Here is a 24,470-nt window from a genome sequence, read left to right as displayed (position 1 = left end):
TTTCTTTAGTCCACACTATGGAAAACACTTCCTACTCTACATGTTTGCGTCACGTTCATTGATAGCGCCCATCTAGACTCCAAAGGATATTGAAGGAAATGAGCATCCTATCTCTTTTATGAGTGCTAGTCTACAAGGGTCATAATTAAATTATCCTCGCATTGAAAAGCAAGTGTATTTTGTTTATAAGGCAGTTAAATATTTGAGGCGTTATATATTAAAATTTCACACATTCATATTTGTACCTCATCCAGCAATAATAACATTGTTCATGCAGTAAGAGTTCGTTGAAAAGGGGGCTAACTAGATGACTTGTCTTCAATAGTATGATCTGGAGTTCAAACTAATGCATACCATAAAGGGCCATGACCTATGTAAGCTAACCACCAAAGCAAGAGATGTTATCGAACAATATCTTTCAGGATGGGAGTAGGAGATCGAAATGTATAACATTGAACATGTTCCTCAGTCCACTTCTACAGTGCCATGGTATGAAAATTTATAGTAATTTTTTGAGCATGGAACCTTTCCCATGCACTTATTGAATAAACAGAACAGGGAAATCCATCTAAAGGATTATCTTATCAGTTGGTTCAGGGAGTGCTTTTCTGAAATCACCACAATGGTGTCCTACTAAGGTGCCTTGAACCATAGGATATAGAGAAGGTCCTGAAAGATTTACATGATGGGTCGGTAGGTGGCCACTATGTGGGAAACACTATGACACATAAGGTTATGAGGGATGGATATTATTGGCCCACTCTATTTAAATATGCTCACACTTATTTCTGCAAGTACCAAGCTTATCAAATATGCACCATTCACGATCAAAGGTCAGTCGTCCCACTACTACTAGTAGTGTTGAGGAACCATTCCAATATTGTGGCATTGATTTTATTGGAGATATTTTTCCTCATTTGTCAAAGAAAAAGTGTTATATTCTAATAAAAATAGATTACTTCACTCGTTGGTCAAAAGTAGTTCCCCTCTAATAAGTAAATGATCAGGAAGTCATTCACTTTTTGCAATAGAATATTATAACCAGGTTTAGTGTTCTTACGTCACTTGTCTTTGATAATGTGACATATTTTTCATCATTAAAACTTTATGAATTCGCATTAGAAAATGGAATTTTATTGAAACATGAATCTAATTATTATCCCCAGGTAAATGGTTTGGATAAATCCACAAATAAGAATCTTATCTGCATAATCAAGAAAACCATCTACTATGAACAAGGGAACAAGCATAAATCTTTAACCAATGCTCTTTGGTCCGACGATATAACTCCAAATCCTTCCCTAAGAACCTCATTGTACTTCCTAGTTGAAGGTAAATAATTTATCTTTCCTCCTGACCTGTATCTTCTGGCATCGCAACTCTCTCAAGAATTGTGAGCCATACCTTGTCTTCTGGTTCAGCAAAGGATAGATATGTTACTTAAACATGAGGAAGAAAGGCTCAAGGAAAAAGACCAATTTTTTGTACATCAAAACCATTTAAATCATTGGTTTGATAATAAGTCCGCAGGGGAAAAGAGCTTTCTTGCGGGTGACCTAGCACTAAAGTGGGATAAACCCCACGAAGAAAAGGGGAACACACAAATTCTATCCTTTTTGGATTGGAGTATTTATCGTTGATGAAAATCTCGGCCATAATACTTCCAAGTTGAAATCTTCATTATACGGGAGGATTGGCCCCCTTCCCATAAATGATCAAGATCTAAAGCATTACTTTCGATAGTAGCTACAACATGCACCTCATGTACATTTTCTTTGTTTCTCTTTCTTTTGTATGTGTCCATTTTTAGTCTATTATGTAATTCATGTCTTGTAGTGTCTTATTTCTCAATAATTGTACATAAATAAGACCAGGTGTAAAATTTCATGGCTTGAAAGACTTTGGGTGTAATGAAACAAAAGTGTTACAACCACAATTCTTGGCTCTTTGTTGTTCTCCTTCTTTGCTTAGGAAAATTCCATAGGTTGAGCTAAGTCCAGATGGAAAATGTGGTTCATCCAATAGGAGAAACTTGGGGGAACCTATTATATCCATGCCTATACTAATATCTAAACTTATCAATTTTTTGTAAATCTACTTGTGTGTTAAAGCTTGTTCCAATCTAGTAAAGAAGGGATAAGGGGAAAACATAAAGTGAGAAAACCAAGTTAGGATCACTCATTAAGTTAGGATCCCTCTTTCACCCATTGAAAATAATAAGTTCCAATGCATAGTTATATTAAAATAAATAAATTAAGGATGAAATAAGGGAAAGACTTCCTACACAGGGAGGTGAAGTAGGCGCTTTGACGGGGTATTGTCTAGGCTCACTGGCAATGAAGCAACGTTTTTCCCCCTTAAGTGACTCTATCGGGGTATTGTCCAAGATTGATGGTAGTGGAGAAACACCAAATATGAAAACTCATGCTCTAACTATCATAAAACCATCGCGCACATTATCTTTTCCTATATAAAAACAATTGTGACATGGTATATCTTCTTTGCGTGTTTCGACCAAAAAAGTGAGATGATGTTATAAAACCAGGTCAAAAGGGGGAAATCTAGGTAATCAATACTTCATAAAGGCCTAACCCTTAACCAAAATCTATTCCTGGACAAAGAATTTGAAGTCCACCTAGTGTGTCGCCAAGTGTTGTCGTTGCTACAACATTATCCAAAATCTCAGTACATTTTCATTTTGGAGCCTACTATCACTATCGTATCCAAAGTCACTTTGATCATAAAATGTCATTTCAAGTTATGATATGTGTTTCAAGTGCCTCTGAATGGTCTCAAGTGTCATCGCATTAATCAAAACATTTTTTGTTGCATTTCATGGTCATAACATCTATGTTTTCGTAAAACGACACTTTTGGGTTGCAGTCACACACACTACACTCGTTGAACTTGGGGAATGTGTATAAAGTGGAATTTTGATGTATATTCATAATTTCTCAATTTTTTTCTATGTTTTATTTATTATTTTTTATGTGTCACATGTGTTTCTATCTCTAAACTCATCATGTTCGCCCCTCGTCTCATATTCCAGACTTATTTAATATTTGGTTTCAAAGAAAAATCTTGAAGGCCAAGAGCACATGAGCACACTTTGAAGCCTTAATGAGGAATCATTAATTATTCGAAAGTGCACCATGTGCCCTCCAAGGGTGCAAGGCACACTTCTTAACCCTCTTCCCCCTTCCTTACTTCGAACTATGCACTCCTAGAGACCAAGTCTTCCTTGAGTGCACTCCCTTGACTCAAAGAAGTGTTCCCTCCTTGAGTGCACAATCACACCTTATTATACAGGAAAATGACCTCCTCATCATCTCATAGGAGAAAGAAATTTTGACTGAAGGTTTGACCAAGTTCATAGTCCTATTTTCTAGGGTAATGCTCCCCAAGAACTAGCAAGATGAGTTATAACGCTCCCCATGCATGAACCAGGGGCATTAGTCCCTAGGGTAACTCTTTGTGTTGCCTTAGGGGCAGTGTTAGTCAAATTTTGTGAGGTTCCAGAGGTCAAAGGAGTGGGTTCAATGAATAATATCCCACCTTTTACTCATATGTCAGCCCAAAAACTAGGAAACATCCATCTTCAACCTGTTTGAGGATAGTGTTATTTCTAACGAAGTCTAATAGAAAGGGAAAGAGAAATAAAGCAAGGAAACACCGTAGATTTTGACAAAGGGAACTCATGAGAGAGTTGGAAATAATTAGCCTCTCATTATATATATTGGAGGCTTGCGGCATCGTGAAATGGGTTGAAAGGTTGAAGGATTTCCAAGTTACTGTCGAAACTTTGTATGAGACATAGTGGTTTACCAAGGGGTTAAGAAGAGAGAGAGAGAGAGGAGTTGGAGGAGTAAGGGAAGCTTGATTCACCAGATGGTTGTAATGATCCTTTCCTATTATTAATATAGACATGCAGTTGTGTTGTCTACTCTATGGTGTTTATTTTTTGATCTAGTTATGCATTAATGCAATGCCATAGTTTATGAGTAGTTTAGATGCATGTTGTTTGATATCCTTATGTATTACTCTTTTGATTATCAAGGTTATATGATGTAGTATTACTTATTGTATTTTCTATATGTAGGTGTTGATCTAGGAGCTAGCAGAGAGGTCTTCTGCTTCGCTACATTGGGTTCTCCAACAAAATTGCATCAAGATATGAGGCAATCTCTTCCATCTTGCTTTGAATATCATTTCATTAATATGGATATGTACATGTTTCTTTGTGCCAGCTGAAGTTAATCGGATATGTCTACCAAGGATCCTTGAAGATCCTTGAGGGTATTCTAGCCACAACTATCCTTGCTTTAATCCCTATAGCAGAATTACTGAATCTGTTGGGGACTACAGTTAGTTCCCGATTTTCTCCTGCCAAGTTCTAGGATATCTCTTTCTTCCAGGCCCTTCTATATTTCTTGGTTCCCTTTTTGACAATTCAAGACTCTTCAACACTCTCCTCACTATGCCCAGCTTTTGTTCTGACCCTAAAATACTTATTTTTGAGATTTTTCCCCCCTAACGCACCCCAATAGTACAACCAGAGAGTTATAATGATCAAGCGGCTTGCAGAAAGACCGTTAATGTAGTCACTAACTCTTTGTGCCCTCTTCTAAAGTGTATAGCCAACTAGATCTTGATTAACAACTAGTTATTTGAACTTCTGGGTTGGGGAAGATGCCTATGGTCTAATCAAGGATCTACAGTTGTGCATTTTTTTTGGTTGCCTATTTCTTGAGCAATTTTCCTTTTTAGGAAAATAGCTTAACTGCTTATGTTTTCCAGAAAAAAGGAAAAAAAAATGTTAAAATTTTTCTCTTTCGTTGGTTAGATTCTACATTTATTTGGTTTAATTGTTAGATAGAAATGAATGTCTACAAGTTGTGCTTGTGTTTTACTGCACTGGATGCATGGTATTGATTGATGTATAAATGATTCTCTACTAGTAGAAATAAATCATTCATCAAACTAAAATTGAAAAGCATTTTTTGCATAGTTTGTGTCAGAGTCCCACAAAAGTCCATACGTCAACACCCTTTCCGAAAACATTAACAAAGTACATTTAAAATCTATCTCATAATAAAATCAATTAGCAACTATTTTTTAAGTATTGACACATATTTTTCTAGGATAGGATCTTGGGCTAGATAGTTGTGAGTTAACTACCCAAGATCGTAAAATCGAGGCTAATGTCATTAAAGCAGGAAAATCTTGTTGCACTCCTACTATCTGGGACCTCTCCAGTCAAAGAACAACTATATGTGAGACAACATTGGAATGTGAAAGAAGGTAGACAACCTTTGATTGCATCTCCTTTGGGTATTATGTGTATTGAGAATCTCTTCGGGGGTATCAGAGTTGATTCGGGTACTCAAGTATCCTGCCCACACACCGTACTGTCTGCAACCATGCCCCCCCGGTAATGTCTGTGATTTGAGCTAACCATAGTGGCCATACTTTTTAGGGATGAACACAAGGTGACTGGGGCAGGCTGCCCTGGTACCTAAATAGATGAACCTACTCTATCTTTGGTTTCTGAGAAGGTGGTTTTCTTCACAAGAGTACTTGGCCCTTTAATTTGAGGTTCGGGTGAAGCTCAAGACTAATCATAACTGTACATTTTACCAACTCTCTCTTTTATCCATTGTGATACTGGGTTTCATCTCCAGCAAGCGATCGTTATCAGATAGAGTCATATTCCCTACTTGTTGATTGACTTTTTAGAATAATTTTTATTTTTTCAGTCTGAGTTTGTTATCATTGAGACTATAATCAATATCACTATAAATTTTCTTGATAAAATATATCGATTACTGTGGCTGCATACAGCCCTCATCGTCAATATTGGCGATAGAAAGGTCTTCCTCCACTGACTGTGGAGGATCCATTGAGCCTCGGTGAACCAGATTACCCATCTTCAGGAAATCAGTCTCTAGTATCTAACACTAAATCAATCAATACATCCCAAGACTCAATACTTTTGGAAGATTTTTTCACTGAAGGTTTTGTATCGCTTTATAATCCTCTTATCACTAATCCTTTGGGACAACTATTGATTCAATTTGCACCTATAACTACAATGTCTTCCACTATACCTACATCCACCATTCCATCGGTGACTAACGGGTATTGTTGGAAATAATACTGAGAGGGGGGGTGAATCAGTATTATCAGATCAATAATTTTTTATTTCCCAAACAAATTTATATACACTACTTCTGTAAAGTCAAATAGCATGTACACGCTATTGTGATTAGTGAAACCAACGTATACCCAAAGAACTTGTGATTTAGTTAATTTATCATTTTTTGATCTATAACAAGTGAATTAGTAACTTATTAAATAGTGCAGTAAAAACAAAATAAACCATCAAACATAAGCAACACACATGAACACCAAGATTTAAGGTGGAAACCAAATGTGGGTGAAAACCACCCACTGCTGTTGTCTTTGTCTTATTTTTAGCAATAAGAAAATCTATTTACAATCTTGTACTGGTGCAGACTCATACTAGTATGCAAGCACCCACCTAAAGAAGGCTACAACCTTCTCTCATTTTCTAGCTTCTACTAGAAGGGAGCTACAACCCCCTAGCTCTTGTACTAGCCAATGTGTTTACTAGTACGTAGGCACTGCCCTACAAAAGTCTACAACTTTCTCTCTTCCTCTATGGACCACATTTCCTAAATTTTTAGACCAGATGCTCCTGGTACACAATAATACACATGAAGGCCTTGTTTCATCAAATTTTCATATTGGACCCATCAGAAATTTCAAAGTAATTCAACCAATAATGAGCTAATCTAAACAGTCAGATCATTGTTACCAAAACACTGTATTGAACCCATAAAGATGCATTGTCATTCAAAACTAGTTGCAACCTCAAAAATCATACATTAGAATGTATACGCTACTTTATTGAATCCAACCCGCGTGTATACACTACCTCCTTTAATCAAACCTGTGTATACCTTCAAAACTACTGAAAAATAAAACTTATGAATCAAGTTTCTACAAACCAACAATGTATTGAACATCTACTGTCAATTTACAGAGCTTTGCATAGGTAGTAGTAGAGATCACCCTTCTCACTTATACAATCATTCAATCAGATATCAAACTCCTTATGCATTTAGTTTGACATTCATATATAAGAAGACTTCATCGATATACATCAGTAAAAAAATAGAACTGATTAGATAGATCAGTCAGATCTTGAAGAATAGGCTTTTATTTTGTATATGCTACTTGAAAGAGTAGAACTTTCATGTACACATGCTCTTACTGAGATGATCCAGCATATAGATCTGCAAATATTAACTCATAACTTTGCTGCTATTCTGGACTTCAGAAAAACTCAGATCATGACATTTAATGAATAAAACATGTGTACACAATCAAATCTAGCCCAACCAATATCAGATCATTCAATGATAAGTCATTTCAGGTCTCATGATCCTGATCCAACATTGAATTCAAGGTGCACAAAATATTTCAGATCAAATCACAAACATATCCCCTGCAACATAAAATATACTTCAGATAGAGTATTCCTTAGAAACCCTTTTCACTTGCACACTTTGGCCTTATGATCTTCTCCTCCTTATATAGTTTTAGGCCTTTCTCAACACCTCGGACCAAAACCACTTAGGACATGTGGTATTCTTGGTCGGGATCAAATAGTCATTACTCCACTCAATATTGTGGGCTAATACCATGGTATTGACTCCTACTATTGTCTCATCTTGAATTTCCTTCATTTTCCAACATATACATGCTTTTCTTCTTGTGAGAGTGTGTGTATACGTATACGCTCTTTTTGTTCTGTGAACCAGTGTGTATACATTGTTTTGACTAACTGGACCTGCGTATACATATTAAAATTCTTTTCACCAGCGTTTACCTTCAACTTCTTCATTATGATTAGTAGACTTTAGTTCCATCTTCTTGTTCTTATGTAACAATTCCCTATTACATCTGAATGGACCTGTTGCACTGTGGGTTGCCTTTCATCAAAATTGAATTGACCTATGAGTGATTTTCCATCAAGGAAAACACTTGTATAATAATGCCAAAAATCTCCCCCTTTGGATTTCATGGCAACCATGCTGGTTTTGATTATTGCAAGATGTAGAAATTGTTAGAGATAACAAGCAGCACCAAAATACTCCCCCCCTTTGACATCAAGGGAAAAGGGCAGACCAAGCTATTCTTCCCCTTTGATATATGTTATGATGTCCATGCTCCCCCTGAGTACATGCCGAGACTACAGAGATATGTTTCAAAAGAATAACATGACTCTATAACTTCAACTAAGTGAGTATGACCTCCCTATGACCAATGACTCATACATACATCAACCACCCAACCAAGTGGGGATACACCATATTTTACTCATCCACCCAACCACGTGGGGATATGCCAACTATTTATACATGACAAAAATACATCAATTATTACATCGTCCATCCTGTGCAAAGTGGGCATACAAATTACATCATATGTCTAATGGGACTCATTGAAATATAGACCATGATAGTCATATCACACCCTAGATCTTTACATGACTTATGCAACAAATGATATAAGTATCTGAAGCCTTAGCTGAACTCAACAACCATGATACCAACAATGCTAAATGTGTGTGAAGGCTAATGCTCCCCCCAAACTTGTGCTACCTATGAATTGTCAACAAGTCATTCATCAAGGCATCTTTGTCAGTCAGATAAAAATCAATGAACAAAGAATATCATCAGACTGTAATCATCAATGACAGACAGAGCACCCATATCAGATTTTGACCCACTATTTTTCAATCAGGAAAACATATACGCTCCTTCAGCCATATAAACCCACGTGTATACGTGACTATACTTCATGAAACCCGCGTATAATAACCTTCCTCTAAAAACTAGATTTAACAATAGGATGATGCAACAACTACTCCCAGATTTTGTCTTAGATATTCAAATGTTTTTCTGGGAAGTGGTTTAGTGAATATATTAGCAACCTATTCTTTGGAGGGAACATACTCCAATTTAAAATTTTGTACTTAATGGGTATGTGATTGGTCTTCAAGTACCTAACTGAATTTTTTGAAATATTGATGGCACTTGTATTATCACATAGAATGGAGATGGGTGGAGTACATGTGATCTGAATGTCTTGCAATGTTTGCATCATCCAAAGTAGTTGTGTGCAGCAAGATACAACAGCCACATATTCCGCTTCAGTTGTAGATAAGACAATCAAACTTTGTTTCTTGCTAAACTAGGACACCAATTGTGAACCCATATAGAATTCTCCTCCACCAGTACTCATTTGATCATCCACATTTCTTGCAGCATATGTATAAGCATGAAGAGTAAGATATTTATCTTTAGGATACCATAGATGAAGTTCTAAGTTCCTTGAATATATTTGGAAAAGAAATTAACTTCTTGGAGATGTGATTCCTTTGGATTTGCTTGGAACCTTCCACTATTTCCTACTGCATACATGATATCAGGTCTAGTACCTATTAGATAAAGCAAACTTCCAATATAGATCTGTAAGTTGGTTGGTTTACTGCTGGTGATTCATTATTTTAACTGAGACTACATCTTGTTACCATTGGAATACATACTGGTTTAGAATCTTCCATTTTGTACTTCTTCAAGATCTACTTCAGATATTTGGTTTGTGAAATAAAGATACCATCTTTTGTTTGTTGTACTTGTAGACCAAGAAAATAAGTAAGTTCACCAAGTAAGGACATTTCAAATTCTTGCTGCATTACTAAAGAAAAATCCTGACTCATGGATTCTTCCTTGCTACAAAAGATGATATCACCAACATAAACAACAATAATTAGAAGTTTATCATTTTCAACCTGTTAGACTCAGTCTTGTTATTCCTCTGTCAGAATCAAATTCACCAAGGTTCATTTCTCGGCATTTGCAGTCATCAAATGCCATTTTGGTAAAAAAGAGTCATTTTAATTCTTGAGTCCAGGGTTTTGTCTCCAGAAGTGTGAAATAATGCTTGCAGGCTAGAGGGAGGTTCAATAAGTTTCTTATTTCAAAAGTTTCATCATCATTTATGCTCAAAGATATTTATTCTTCAAAACTTTGTTTTGAAGAAGAAATTGTCAAATTTGTTTTATGATATGCTCCATTCACAAAACAAACTCTTGGCAGATCATCCTAATTGTCGAATATACAACATGCTCAGCAGTTTGATGGAGTTTGATGGTTATTATCTTGAAAGTGAACCCTGTGTGGCTTGTAGCTATCCAGAAGTTCCTTATACAAGAATGAAGTTGGACAATCTAAAATCTGAGACCAAGTTCACTGACAACTGAAACATTGTCAAATGCACAGGATGTATCAAATGAAGTAAGTGCAGAGCTGAAAGGTCAACCTAATCTGATTATTGGAAATTACAGCAATTGGAATTTAGTTGCATCTCTGATGGCACATAAACAAGGAATTACTCAGTGCAACATTGCTCATGCTTTGGACAGGACGAAATACCCAGATTCAGACATATATTGGAGGGATTTTGAGGAAAAATACTACTTTTCTTGCCAGTTTACTGCAGATCTAATTGCAATGAATCACGCAGATTTCATTATCACTAACATATCAAGAGATTGCAGGAAGTAAGGATATTGTTGGACAGAATGAAAGCCACATTGCTTCCACCCTTCCTGGTCTCTACCGTGTGGTTAATGGAATTAATGTTTTTGATCCAAAATTCAACATTGTTTCTCCTAGAGCAGACATGAAGATTTATTTCCCTTACACAAAAAAGCAGTGCCGCCTTACTGCCTTACATGATTCAATTGAGGAACTCTTGTTTAATCCTGATCCGATAGCTGAACATATGTGTGCCTTGAATGACCATAAAAAACCAATTATATTTTCTATGGCAAGACTCGACCGAGTGAAAAGTATGACAAGCTTGGTTGAATGGTTTGCAAAGAACAAACACCTGAGGGAGCTGGTTAACCTTGTTGTGGTTGCCAGTGATATCGACCCATCAAAGTCCAAAAACAAAGTTTTAGAGGCCGATTGTGTGACTTGGAGGCAGCGCAGCGCATATAACAAGAGGCGTTGCACACTCAGGGCGCGCGACGCCCTGGTAGCCCGGCCACAGTTCAAAAATACCACTGGCGCGGTGCACTGGGTAGAGAATGCAGCGCACATAGGTATAAGCCAAGAAAAACAACAAATTTGCCTAAAAACTTTGAACGCTCATGAATTCTTCATTTCGATGCTTGATGGGATTCACGCAAACGATGGGAGAGAACACTCTAGTCTCAAAGGTGAAGTGCAGGCAGTGGTGAATCTTGTTGCATAGCTCATAGGGTATTTTCAGGGATTTCGAGATCTGATGTTACATGCATTGTATGTGGCTATTACGTCAAACTACATATGATCCCTGTGTCGACATCTCCTTAGATCCGAAACCCAATCATGGTTTAAAAAAAATGTTAGCCGACTCTTATAACTGCAATGGGGATCTTGGCCAAATGAGAGTTTCAAGCCAAAGCCTGGGGATCTCCACACCCTTGGGATGTTTGGACCAATTTACAAGACCTGAAATATTAGGTTCTGACCAGAAATTCTATTGCCAGCATTTTCAAGTGCCGCAGGACTCTATAAAACAGATGTCTATGAGAAGACTACCATTGGTTCTCTATTTCCACATTAAAAGATTTGAGCATTCTTCGACAAGAAATACCTCGAGAAAAGTTGGTTGCTATTTACAATTCCCTCTCTTTCTAGACATGGCTCCATACATGTCATCTTCCATTGTCAGGAACAGGCATGGTAGAAGGATTTTTGTCTTGAATGGTGAGGATTCAGATGTGGCTTCCTCTTCAGATTTACCTTCTAAATTCGAATTATTTTTTGTTTTTACACATACCGGTAAGTTGGATGCAGGGCACTATGTATCCTACCTAAGGCTTAGCAATCAATGGTACAAATGTGATGATGCTTGGGTCGCTCAAGTTAGTGAGAGAATGGTTAGAGCTTCACAGGGTTATGTGATGCACTATGTTCAGAAAATGCTTTATTACAAAGCAAGTGAAGAATTAACAGGTCAAGGATTTCTAGATAAGAAAGATATTGAATTGAACCATGGAAATGTAACATGTCAGTTAATGCCGAATGGCATTTAGCGGAGTATTATTGTAATGCATTTGGATGCAACCGACTCAAGTGTGCATGGATGGATTATTTTGACAAGGTTGGCACATATTCTCCTCCAGCTCACTATTAAGAGATTCCACTTTGTCCATGACTTGACAATTGGAGTGGATTTTGATGCTCGCATGTTTACCATTGATAATAAATCAAATAAAACTTCAAATCTGGGATACTGTTGGACATGTGTCATTACAAGGAGCAGGTGGATGCATTACATAGGAGTAGCTGGAGCATTACTAGTTTATGACATCACAAGGAGAGAAATCCAATGATGCAATGGTTTTGGGCCTAAGAAAGTTGAGTTGCTCAAGCTACCCAGAAACAGATAAAAGAGACCAACCGATGTTCCACACCGTCTGATGTGAAGCTTTCATCAAAAATTTATTTGGAGAAGGAATAGAAATCACGCTTCATCTGGTAGTCCAGATATCTCCACAAATAGCGCATATGTAAATAAGAACGTTGAACTAAAGGCTGAGTGTAAATAATATAACAAATGTCGTAATGTTGTTGAGCTCTCTTCGAGTTCTCCTTCTTTGCCTTCAAGAACGACTGTTGATATGGCCACGGCGTTTAAGGGATTGGCAAATAATAAACCCTCGAATGTTGTCACTCAACCTCATGACTCTCCAGGTTTATTGGGAAATTTAGGATCATCCTTGCATACTAACAATTTTTGACAGGATTTTCCAATAGCTAGAGACAGAGTACCTTTGGATTTGAGCTTGAAAGTTAATATGCGCCTAATTTCTTCCTCTTCAATTAACTAGTGCCATATGTTGAATAATACTATGTTGCAGAGAGTGAGTTCCTATCAAAATGACAATTAGCTTGGGAAGATTCATTTCGTTCCGCATATTACATGTTTAGGAAAAAGACATGTGATATCTTTTATTTTTGCATTCAACAATTTATAGTCATGTTTGTGGGAGGTAGTTTAAGTGCGAAAATGGAGAATACATGTGTTGCATATCTCACAAGATTCACTCATGGGCTTTGATTGAATCCAACTATGGCAGTGATGCAAGCTCTTTGAACACAACAGCAACTAAGGTGTCAGATTGGTTGGAGGTGAAAAGCCATGTAAGATGAATGAAAGAGATTATGCATCTCGGCTGGACGTGATCACTAGGGCACTTGGCATCGTTAAAGCTCACAAGTATTTTGCAAGTATACCATTAGACATGAGGGGGCAATGAGTGTATGGAACTCTCTTAACAAACTATTCATCTTCAGGTAATGCTCAGAAAGCTGAAGAGATTTTTAAGAAAATGAAGGCAGAAGGTTTTCCTCTAAATACTTTTGAGTATAACCAGTTGCTGGTGCTTTACAAGCGTTTGGAAAAGAGGAAAATTCAAGATGTATTAAAAAATGATGGAAGATGACGACGAAAAACCTAATATATTCACATACAAGATTCTCATAGATGCAAAATGGTTTTCTGGCGACAATGGTGGAATGGAGTAGGTTGTTGAGAACATGAAATCTAAAGACATAGAGATGGACAGTGATACTCTAGAATTGCTTTCTAGACATTATATCCGTGTGGGACTTGTTGTGAAGGCGGAGGTAGTCCTGAAGGAGCTGGAAAATGTTAGCCTCACAGACAAGCACTGTCGTTTGAAAATGCTACTTCCTCTATATGCAAATCTAGGTAAGCATAATGAAGTGGAAAGAATTTGGAAAGCTTTTGAAGCTTTTCCTAATCTTCGTTCAGATGAACATGTTACTGGTGTTGGAGCTTGGGGAAAGTTGGGTCAACTTGAAAAAGCAGAAGTGATATTTGAGAAATTATTCAATTCTGGGAAGAAGTTATCGGTAAAGCATTATAGTGCCCTTCTCAATGTGTATAGCAGACCAGCATTTATCGCTTAAAGGAAAGGACTTGGTAAAGCCAATGTCTGACAATGGGTGTGCAATCAAAACCACATACCCAGGATGCACTCATTAGACTTCATGTCAATGCAGGTGAGCTGGAAAAGGCAGATTCCATTTTTCTTAAAGCTTGTAATCAGAGACAGTTAAGGCCAAAGTACTGGACGATGGCTACAATCTTAGAAAAGTATGCAGAAAGAGGAGATGTTGCCAATGCCGAGAAGATTTTTGATAGAATGAGACAAGTTGGCAACACTAGCAGTGGAGGGGCATTCGTTTCTCTTTTGAAATCTTATGTAAAGGCACGTGTGCCTGCCTATGGAATTAGGGAAAGAATGAAAGCAGATAAAATTGACCTTAATGGGAGATTGAATCATCTCCTGCAACAGATGGAAACATATTCTACCTGACTATAAGAAGATTAGACATTATGAAAAAAATATTCCACCAGGTCATGTCAGCTACTGAAACATGACACCAAAAGAACAGATGGACTAGAGACTACCAACTAATTATACCAAGGAACTATTATGATGCAATGAATAAACATTTTGGATAGAAAGGAGATGATGTTGGAGATATGATTATTGATACATCCGCATGAGATCACAGAAACATTTGAAGATTGCGTTACACCTGCAAAGAATGTGATAATGCATGAAAATACAATGCCTGAGACACCACTTCAGAGCCCTAGTGATACCTCTACTGATAGAGATAAAAAATATCCAAGGAAAAAGCAAAAATCATCATCAAAAATAGCTGGCATTAAGGCCACCTTGTCTGAGAACAATAAGATGATCATTTAAAACCTTAACGTGGCTGAGGAGGGGTGGATGAAACGTCATGAAAAATATTGTAATCTGTTTGAACGGAGAATGGAGATGGATGAGAAATATCTGAACCACCATGCAATGAATGTGCAACGGATGATCAATGTTGAGGAGCAGAAGGTGAAGATCTAGAAACTTTAAAGCCTAAATTAAAACGCAAAATACTTACCACAGCATAAAGATAGGAAACCAATGGTCTATGTTTTACTGCAGTTGAAAAATCAAAGGGTCTATGTTCCACATTCCGTCTTTTAATTGGTTATCAACAAACGAAATGTAAGGCTACTCCTTTTTAGATCAGACCTTTCCTATTCTCATGATTTTAGGTGAAACGGCCCCTATTCTCAAATCGATCTGTTTTCCCATTCTTGAGTCTATTTATTGTATGAAAATTATGTGTAAATGGTTCTGAGTTCGGGGAAATGGTGGAGGAATAACTCAGCGTTTGGCTGTACAAATTGAGAGAGAAATAATTAAATGGTGATTCTGATTTATAAGATTCTTGTGGTATGAGTTTTGGCATGTGTTTTTCTCTCTGTTTCATATATATCCTGTGATGTTTTGCATTTCATTCATGATCGTTTCCAGCTGAATACTTTTAAGCGAGAAAGTTAGAATTTAGTCATTGCTCTGCCTTGAGGAAGTGTTCAGTCTTTATGTGTTTTCTTCTGCCTAGAAAGGATTCATACATTAATGCCCTTTTCATCTTTCTTAAACAGTCTTTTCACCCCATTTAAATTCAATTCGATTGCTAAAACCTCATGCTTATCTCGCCTTATGAAATATCCTGTGCCTTTGGTTAAATCTCTGCTCACGTTGTCCTTGTCCCATGCAGCCCAGCAACTTAGTCATTAAATAAAATATTCCTCATTCAAATTCATTTTACTAGCCTAAATTAGTTCCCATTTTAAGTCATCTCGGACTCTATTGATCATTTTATTGAGATAGACCCAGAGAGAGCCCTCTCCCATCCTCGTAGGGCTAGCTACGAGGCTAAGATTGGTTTGATGGTGCCTTGAACCTCACCTTCATTCAGCCTAAGGCAGATTCGAGTGCTAACATAGTGGTGACTCCACTGGGGACGGAAATGGTTTGCTTGAAGATTGTGTTGCCCCAGCACATATCTCAAGTTCAGAGCTGATTGTTGATGGTGAACAACGATCAGACATAAGAAGATGGCTGAAATCATTCACCTGGTGACTCCATTCACTGAAGAATCCAGCAATTGGTGCTTCATGGTGACTCCACTGCAGAGAGGTCAGTAGCTTTGGCATTTTTAAGATGGATCAGATTGCAAGAAGATACGCTCCCATGAGCCGAGATCACATCCCATGTTTTCCAAATAAAATGCCCAAGGTAGATTGGTCAAAGAATTTGCCTGTGTTCATAAATGTGGAAGGTGATGACGCTGCTCTTCATCTGGTGAAATTTCACATTCATGTGCATAGATTTAAGATCGATTTTCCTGAAGACTGTTTGATGAAAATGTTTATGGCTACTCTGGAAGACGCAGCCCGATCTTGGTATGAAAGTTTGCCACCTGCTTCCATTTATTGTCTGAAGGATTTTCATTCAATATTCTTTGAGAAATATAAAGAATCTTATCCATCATTAAATTTACTTCAGGATTTTTGCAAGCATGCTTATGGTTTTATTGAGAGCCTTGAAAAATAATATGAGGATGATAATTTTATGGACGAAGAAATCATGGAAGCATTGTATGAAAATCCATTTCAGCAGTCTACAGAACTCTTAGAGGAAACTTTGCAGCAGGATCAAAATCAGCAAGTTAAAGATTTCCATATGACTGAAAATGATGAAAAAGGAAGTCCTATTTTAGATCTGGTTGAAATAAATGAGGATACGCAGGAAAATGATGTTCCAATCTCCGAAAATGATGATGATAAACCAGATCGAGAGACAGATTGTGATGAGGAAAAATATGTCGTTCCGGATCTCATAGAAGAGATTTGCATTGTTGAGGCTACCTCAAATGAAGAAGACAGAGTTACAGGCCTAACTGCCCTCATCTCATTAGAACACAACCTTCCGACCAAGGTAATCCAGTCAATTCATGAACAACAAGAGGATATCTTTGTTCAAGTAGGTGAAAAAGTTTCTCTGGATGAATTTATGATAGATGATGTCATGCTTGAGTTTCAAGAATCATCCGAAGTTGCTTTTCTTATGATTAATGAATGTAATAAGGAACATGAAAACCTCGCTATCATATCATATGAAGATAACATATAGTACATTTACACCGCAGAAGATCAAAACATTCAGGATTTCCATTCATATTCTTCTTCATATGTTTCATGTGATGAAATGTTTTTCCAAGAAGAGATCTGCTCATCTATTTGTTCAGAATTTTTTGGGGACCGAGAGCAGATTTTTACTGAAGTACATTTTGAAGAGAGATCAGAAGCAAGTGAAAAAGACACCTTTTTCTTTCACAAGGAGGTGGCAATGGCAAATCTTCATGTTTTTGAAGATCCTCTGGCAAGTTTGTTGTAGCCAACAGTGACAGTGATTATTGGAGTGTTCAGTGATGAAGGAGATCAGGGTAAATTAGCTTTTTGGAGACCCAGTTACAAGCATTTACCATTGACCAGAAGATCTGATAGGAAGAATCAGTCAAGAAGCCATCTTCTTGATTGGTTGCATTGGCATTTTGATATAGTTTGAGGATATATTATCTTGTAAGAAACACAGGTGGCCATGTACTGCCACCAAGCTTTAAGTTTTAAGTCCAAGTCTTTGCTATTTTGAGTTAGTTTGTTAGATTCAAGTTATTCAGTCATTTCAGTTTGCATTGAGTCAGTTTCAGTCAAGTTTCAGTCAATAAATTGAGTCATGTTGGTTTGTCAGAATAATGGACTCCATAGCCCAATGGACAAAGGCACTGTCTAGCTCTCCCAGAGATCTGATGTTCTTGGCAGCTCCACAGAGCGGCAGCTGCCATCCCAATTGGAGCCAATGTTAGACTCAGTCTTGTTAGTCCTCTATAAGAATCAAATTCACCAAGGTTCATTTCTCGTCATTTGCAGTCATCAAATGCCATTTTGGTCAAAAAGAGTCATTTTAATTCTTGAGTCCAGGGTTTTGTCTCCAGAAGTGTGAAATAACGCTTGCAGACCAGAGGGAGGTTCAATAAGTTTCTTATTTCAAAAGTTTCATCATCATTTATGCTCAAAGATATTTCTTCTTTGAAGAAGAAATTGTCAAATTTGTTTTATGATACGCTCCATTCACAAAACAAACTCTTCGCAAATCATCCTAATTGTCGAATATACAACACCCTCAGCAGTTTGGTGGAGTTTGATGGTTATTATCTTGAAAGTGAACCCTGTGTGGCTTGTAGCTGTCGAGAAGTGCCTTATACAAGAATGAAGTTGAACAATCTGAAATCTGAGACCAAGTTCATTGACAAATGAAACATTGTCAAATGCACAGGATGTATCAAATGAAGTAAGTGTAGCGCTGAAAGGTCAACCTGATCTGATTATTGGAAATTACAGTGATGGGAATTTAGTTGCATCTTTGATGGCACATAAACAAGGAATTACTCAGCGCAACATTTCTCATGCTTTGGAGAGGATGAAATAACCAGATTCAGACATATATTGGAGGGATTTTGACGAAAAATACTACTTTTCTTGCCAGTTTACTGCAGATCTAATTGCAATGAATCACGCAGATTTCATTATCATTAACATATCAAGAGATTGCAGGAAGTAAGGATATTGTTGGACAGAATGAAAGCCACATTGCTTCCACCCTTCCTGGTCTCTACTGTGTGGTTAATGGAATTAATGTTTTTGATCCAAAATTCAACATTGTTTCTCCTGGAGCAGACATGCAGATTTATTTCCCTTACGTAGAAAAGCAGCGCCGCCTTACTGCTTTACATGATTCAATTGAGGAACTCTTGTTTAATCCTGAGCAGACAGCTGAACATATGTGTGCCTTGAATGACCATAAAAAACCCATTATATTTTCTATGTCAAGACTTGACCGAGTGAAAAATATGACAAGATTGGTTGAATGGTTTGCAAAGAACAAACGCCTGAGGGAGTTGGTTAACCTTGTTGTGGTTGTTGGTGATATTGACCCATCAAAGTCCAAAAACAAAGTTTTAGAGAACGATTGTGTGACTTGGAGGAAACGCAGCGCATATAACAGGAGGCGTGGCGCACTCAGGGCGCGCGGCGCCCTGGGAGCCTGGCGACAGTGCAAAAATACTACTGGTGCGGTGCACTTAGAGCGCGCGGCGCACTGGGCACAGCGCGTGGCGCACAAAGGTATAAGTCCAGAAAAACAACAAATTTGCCTAAAAACTTTGGATGCTCATGAATTCTTCATTTCGATGCCTAATGGGATTCACGCAAACGATGGGAGAGAACACTCTAGTCTCAAAGGTGAAGTGTAGGCAGTGGGGAATCTTGCTGCATAGCTCATAGGGTATTTTCAGGTATTTTGAGATTTGATGTTACATACACTATATGTGGCTATTACGTCAAACTACATATGACCCCTGTGTCGACATCTCCTTAGATCTGAAACCCAATCATGGTTTTAAAAAAAATGCTAGCCAACTCTTATAGCCACAATGGGGATCTTGTCCAAATGAGAGTTTCAAGCCAAAGCCTGGGGATCTCCACACTCTTGGGATGTTTGGACCGATTTACAAGACCTGAAAGATTAGGTTATGACCAGAAATTCTATTGCCAGCATTGTCAAGTGCCACAGGACTCTATAAAACAGATGTCTATGAGAAGACTACCATTGGTTCTCTGTTTCCACATTAAAATATTTGAGCATTCTTCGACAAGAAATACCTTGAGAAAAGTTGGTCGCTATTTACAATTCCCTCTCTTTCTAGACATGGCTCCATACATGTCATCTTCCATTGTCAGGAACAGACATGGTAAAAGGATTTTTGTCTTGAATGGTGAGGATTCCGATGGGGCTTCCTTTTCATATTTATCTTCTGAATTCAAATTATTTGTTGTTGTTACACATACCGGTAAGTTGGATGTAGGGCATTATGTATCCTACCTAAGGCTTCGCAATCAATGGTACAAATGTGATGATGTTTGGGTCGCTCAAGTTAGTGAGAGAATGGTTAGAGCTTCACAGGGTTATGTGATGTACTATGTTCAGAAAATGCTTTATTACAAAGAAAGTGAAGAATTAACAGGTCAAGGATTTCTAGATAAGAAATATATTGAATTGAACCACGAAAATGTAACATGTCAGTCAATGCTGAATGGCATTTAGCAGAGTATTATTGTAATGCATTTGGATGCAACCGACTCAAGTGTTCGTGGATGGATTATTTTGACAAGGTGGGCACGTCTTCTCCTCCAGCTCACTGGTAAGAGATTCCAGTCTGTCCACGACTTGACAATTTGCGTGGAGTTTGATGCTCACATGTTTACCATTGATAATGAATCAAATAAAACTTCAAATCTGGGATACGCCTGGACAAGTGTCATTCCGAGGAGCAGCTGGATGCGTTACATAGGAGCAACTGGAGCGTTACTGGTTTATGACATCACAAGGAGAGAAGTCCAATGATGCAATGGTTTCTGGGCCTAAGAAAGTTGAGTTGCTCAAGCTGCCCAGAAACAGATAAAAGGGACCAACCGATGTTCCACACCGTCTGATGTGAAGCTTTCATCAAAAATTTATTTGGAGAAGGAATAGAAATCACGCTTCATCCGGTAATCCAGATATCTCCATAAACAGCGCATATGCAAATAAGAACGTTGAACTAAAGGCTGAGTGTAAAGAATATAACAAATGTCGTAATGTTGTTGAGCTCTCCTCGAGTTCTCCTGCTTTTCCTTCAAGAATGACTGTTGATATGGCCACAGTGTTTAAGGGATTGGCAAATAATAAAGCCTCGACTGTTGTCACTCAACCTCATGACTCTCCAGGTTTATTGGGAAATTCAGGATCATCCTTGCATACTAACAATTTTTGATAGGATTTGTCAATAGTTGGAGACAGAGTACCTTTGGATTTGAGCTTGAAAGTTAATATGTGCCTAATTTCCTCTTCACTTAACTGGTGCCATATGTTGAATAATACTATGTTGCAGAGAGTGAGTTCCTACCAAAATGACAGTCAGCTTGGGAAGATTCATTTCGTTCCGCATATTACATGTTTAGGAAAAAGACATGTGATATTTTTTATTTTTGCATTCAACAATTTATAGTCATGCTTGTGGGAGGTAGTTTAAGTGAGAAAATGGAGAATACATGTGTTTCATATCTCACAAGATTCACTCGTGGGCTTTGATTGAATCCAACTATGGCAGTGATGCAATCTCTTTGAACACAACAGCAACCAAGGTGTCAGATTGGTTGGAGGTGAAAAGCCATTTAAGATGAATGAAAGAGATTATGCATCTCGGCTGGACGTGATCACAAGGGTACTTGGCATCGTTAAAGCTGACAAGTATTTTACAAGTATACCATTAGACATGAGGGGGCAACGAGTGTATGGAAGTCTCTTAACAAACTACTCATCTTCAGGTAATGCTCAAAAAGCTGAAGAGATTTTTAAGAAAATGAAGGCAGAAGGTTTTCCTCTAAATACTTTTGAATATAACCAGTTGCTGGTGCTTTACAAGCGTTTGGACAAGAGGAAAATTCAAGATGTATTAAAAAATGATGGAAGATGACGATGAAAAACCTAATATATTCACATACAAGATTCTCATAGATGCAAAATGGTTTTCTGGCGACATTGGTGGAATGGAGTAGGTTGTTGAGAACATGAAATCTAAAGACATAGAGATGGACAGTGATACTCTAGAATTGCTTTCTAGACATTATATCCGTGTGGGACTTGTTGTGAAGGCGGAGGTAGTCCTGAAGGAGATGGAAAATGTTAGCCTCACAGACAAGCACTGTCGTTTGAAAATGCTACTTCCTCTATATGCAAATCTAGGTAAGCATAATGAAGTGGAAAGAATTTGGAAAGCTTTTGAAGCTTTTCCTAATCTTCGTTCAGATGAACATGTTACTGGTGTTGGAGCTTGGGGAAAGTTGGGTCAACTTGAAAAAGCAGAAGTGATATTTGAGAAATTATTCAATTCTAGGAAGAAGTTATCGGTAAAGCATTATAGTGCCCTTCTCAATGTGTATAGCAGACCAGCATTTATCGCTTAAAGGAAAGGACTTGGTAAAGCCAATGTCTGACAATGGGTGTGCAATCGAAACCACATACCCAGGATGCACTCATTAGACTTCATGTCAATGCAGGTGAGCTGGAAAAGGCAGATTCCATTTTTCTTAAAGCTTGTAATCAGAGACAGTTAAGGCCAAAGTACTGGACGATGGCTACAATCTTAGAAAAGTATGCAGAAAGAGGAGATGTTGCCAATGCCGAGAAGATTTTTGATAGAATGAGACAAGTTGGCAACACTAGCAGTGGAGGGGCATTCGTTTCTCTTTTGAAATCTTATGTAAAGGCACGTGTTCCTGCCTATGGAATTAGGGAAAGAATGAAAGCAGATAAAATTGACCTCAATGGGAGATTGAATCATCTCCTACAATAGATGGAAACATATTCTACCTGACTATAAGAAGATTAGACATTATGAAAAAAATATTCCACCAGGTCATGTCAGCTACTGAAACATGACACCAAAAGAACAGATGGACTAGAGACTACCAACTAATTATACCAAGGAACTATTATGATGCAATGAATAAACATTTTGGCCAGAAAGGAAATGATGTTGGAGATATGATTATTGATATATCCGCATCAGATCATGGAAACATTTGAAGATTGCCTTACACCTACAAAGAATTTGATAATGCATGAAAATACAATGCCTGAGACACCACTTCAGAGCCCTGGTGATGCCTATACTGATAGAGATAAACAATATCGAAGGAAAAAGCGAAAATCATTATCAAAAACAGCTGGCATTAAGGCAACCTTGTCTGAGAACAATAAGATGATCATTTCAAACCTTAAGATGGCTGAGGAGGGGCGGATGAAACGTCATGAAAAATATTGTAATCTCTTTGAACTGAGAATGGAGATGGATGAGAAATATCTGAACCACCATGCAGTGAATGTGCAATGGATGATCAATGTTGAGGAGTAGAAGGTGAAGAGCCAGAAACCGTAAAGCCTAAATTAAAATGCAAAATACTTACCACAGCAGAAAGATAGGAAACCAACGGTCTGTTTTTTACTGCAGTTGCAAAATCAAAGGGTCTATGTTCCACGTTCTGTCTTTTAATTGTTTATAAACAAACAAAATGTAACGCTGCTCCTTTTTAGAGCAGAGCTTTCCTATTCTCATGATTTTAGGTGAAACGGCCCCTATTCTCAAATTGATCTGTTTTCCCATTCCTGAGTCTATTTATTGTATGAAAATTATGTGTAAATGGTTCTGAGTTTGGGGAAACGGAGGAGGAATAACTCAGCGTTTGGCTGTACATATTGAGAGAGAAATAATTAAATGGTGCAGCTCTGATTTATAATATTCTTGTGGTATGAGTTTTGGCATGTGTTTTTCTCTCTGTTTCATATGTATCCTGTGATGTTTTGCATTTCATTCATGATCGTTTCCAGCTGAATACTTTTAAGTGAGAAAGGTAGAATTCAGTCATTGCTCTGCCTTGAGGAAGTGTTTAGTCTTTATGTGTTTTCTTCTGCTTGGAAAGGATTCATACATTAATGCCCTTTTCAGCTTTCTTAAACAGTTTTTTCACCCCATTTAAATTCAATTCGATGGCTAAAACCTCATGCTTATCTCGCCTTATGAAATATCCTGTGCCTTTGGTTAAATCTCTGCTCACGCTATCCTTGTCCCATACAACCCAGCAAATATCCCTCATTCAAATTCATTTTACTAGCCTAAATCAGTTCCCATTTTAAGTCATCTCGGACTCTATTGATCATTTTATCGAGACAGACCTGGAGAGAGCCCTCTCCCGTCCTTGTAGGGCTAGCTACAAGGCTGAGCTTGGTTTGATGTTGCCTTGAACCTCGCCTTCATTCAACCTGAGGCAGATTCAAGCACTAACACAACCTTTGTGTATAAATTGCTATCTATAGAACCTTTAGTGAAGCCTTGTTGTTGTATATATTTGTCAAAGGTGGTAATACCAATCCCTTAGAGCCTGTTTTAGACCATAGAGAGCCTTTTTGAGCTTGCATACAAGTTTTTCATCATTTCCAAGAATGAATCCTTCTATTTATTCAATATAAACTTCTTCTTCTAAATATCTATCAAGAAAAGTTGATTTTACATCCATTTGATATACTTTGAATTTTCAAAAACTAGAAAGAGAGAGAAACATCCTTATGGCTTCATGTCTAGTAACAGGTGATTTTTTTTTGAAAATCTATACCTTCTTGTTGAGCATACCCTTTACAAACAAGTCTTGCCTTGTTTCTAATAACTTCTCCATTTTCATTCAGTTTATTCTTAAATATCCATTTTGTTCCTATAACATTTTTATCATGAGGTCTAGGAACTAATTCCCAGGTATCATTATTTTCAATTTGGTTTAGT

At 37.6% G+C, this 24,470-nt stretch overlaps 5 pseudogenes; all 5 read left to right on the top strand.

Annotated features, from left to right (window-relative positions):
* The first annotated feature begins 13,169 nt into the window (after nucleotides 1-13,169).
* Nucleotides 13,170-14,479, top strand: LOC149228635 (pentatricopeptide repeat-containing protein At1g15480, mitochondrial pseudogene; annotated as a pseudogene).
* Nucleotide 14,480: 1 nt separating this feature from the next.
* Nucleotides 14,481-15,049, top strand: LOC149228634 (uncharacterized; annotated as a pseudogene).
* Nucleotides 15,050-17,386: 2,337 nt separating this feature from the next.
* LOC149228633 (ubiquitin C-terminal hydrolase 22-like) lies at nucleotides 17,387-20,200 on the top strand (annotated as a pseudogene).
* Nucleotides 20,201-21,186: 986 nt separating this feature from the next.
* LOC149228632 (pentatricopeptide repeat-containing protein At1g15480, mitochondrial-like) lies at nucleotides 21,187-22,490 on the top strand (annotated as a pseudogene).
* A 4-nt stretch (nucleotides 22,491-22,494) lies between these two features.
* LOC149228631 (uncharacterized) lies at nucleotides 22,495-23,075 on the top strand (annotated as a pseudogene).
* The last annotated feature ends 1,395 nt before the right edge of the window (nucleotides 23,076-24,470 follow it).

Source organism: Pinus tabuliformis, chromosome J, assembly GCF_031772625.1.
Source record: "Pinus tabuliformis cultivar Carrire ecotype Pingquan chromosome J, CPIR1, whole genome shotgun sequence".
In the NCBI taxonomy this organism is placed as follows: Eukaryota; Viridiplantae; Streptophyta; class Pinopsida; order Pinales; family Pinaceae; genus Pinus; species Pinus tabuliformis.
This window is presented reverse-complemented; position numbering and strand designations above follow the sequence as displayed.